The sequence below is a fragment of the Gekko japonicus genome, unplaced genomic scaffold (assembly GCF_001447785.1).
Source record: "Gekko japonicus isolate JY-2015 unplaced genomic scaffold, Gekko_japonicus_V1.1 scaffold2595, whole genome shotgun sequence".
NCBI classification, from domain to species: Eukaryota; Metazoa; Chordata; class Lepidosauria; order Squamata; family Gekkonidae; genus Gekko; species Gekko japonicus.
This window is the reverse complement of record NW_015165320.1, coordinates 242,364-243,840: the sequence shown is the minus strand read 5'-3', so window position 1 is coordinate 243,840 and position 1,477 is coordinate 242,364.

Sequence of the window (1,477 nt, the reverse complement as noted above, 5' to 3'; positions counted from 1 at the left end):
TTTTCTCTGTCCTTCTTCCCTGCCATCTTTTTCGCTTGTTTACTTTCACAAAATTTTTAAAAGTCTCTGAATGTGCGCTTGACCGCTTAGATTCGCTTTAGTAAGTACTTCTAGGCAGTTTCCTTCGCGTTTTCTTCCGCTCCCCCCCTCAATCGCTCAAAATTCATGTGCATGGGAGGCGTTCCTCCCACGCTCGCCTTTTTCCCGTTTGGTGGGGTGGGGTGGGGAGCTATCTTTTTCCCTTTGAAAAACGCTTCAAAGCTGACTCACGTTCATAATTGGTCGTTCGACCTCGCTTTCAACTTTCATTTCTGCCGCTGGATCTCCCACTCTTCCCCCGGTCAGCGTCACTAAATCCCTTCGGTCTCACAGCACGGAGAACCGTTGGAATGAAGAAGTGCCTCAATTCTCCGGCATTTCACCTTCGAAGAGGCAACCTCTTGTAAGTTCCATGGCCAGGGTCCCTTTGCCCGGGCCCCTGGGGGGGGTAAGCGAGCCTGCGCACTCCCTCCTTCAGCTGGAGCGCAGTTTCACCCCCGGGAGGTCCGGGAGGTGAGTCTGCTAGCACACCGCCATAAACCAGAAGTCCAACTCCACAGCTTAGAGGGCGCATTGGTCCCAAGTTTAAGACTGAAGGTCCTGGAGAGCTACTGCCTGCCAGAGTAGACAGCACTGACCACAATAAACTGATGGCTTGTCTCTGTTTAAGCCAAAGGGTGTAAGACAGCTTTCATGTTTCCAGCAACTAGTTTGGTGATTAAATCCTTTGGTGAGCATGTACATTTCACTGGATGCAATTATGTGTGTGTATGTGTATTATGACAAGACAGTTCCACTCTGTAGCAGGACTACTTATCCGCCCCGTCAGTGTTGGGATATTTTCTCCCAGACTTCCACAGCCAGCTCACAGCCCAGTCGGGAAGCAGGAGCAGAAAGTCTTTTCTTGACCTCCTTTGTCCAATAGCCACCACCATCCTGGGTAAATCAGCCCCCCTGTCTCTCATGGTGTCACCCAAGGCCGATGCTACAGGGTGTGTTACTTTAGTATGTCAAGTAGCCAAGGCAGGTGGTAAGGAATTAAACAACTTTCTACAAGGCACAAACTGGGTACTACTAGGTACATGAAGCAAAATAAAAGTTGCTAACTGGCTACTTACAGTTCATGGCATATCTGGTCTTTGTTGGTTGCATGATGTCCCTTCCCTTGGCACACCTGCAAATAGCTTTAGCATCATTTCCCTCTGTTACTTTTCATTGCACCAAAGAAAGGGGCAGCTCCCTTTTCAGACACATGGACTTCAGGGGCCTTAACCAATCTGGGTGCCAGGTCTTGGGGCTCTACCCCACCAGAATAAGGACACTCTAATCAAGAGGTGTTAACACATCAAAGAGCTAGCATGTTTTCCCTTTTGGTTGTAAATGGTGCTCTCTATCCAAAGAAGAGCACCTTTCTCACATTCTCCCTGTCGCAGGAATG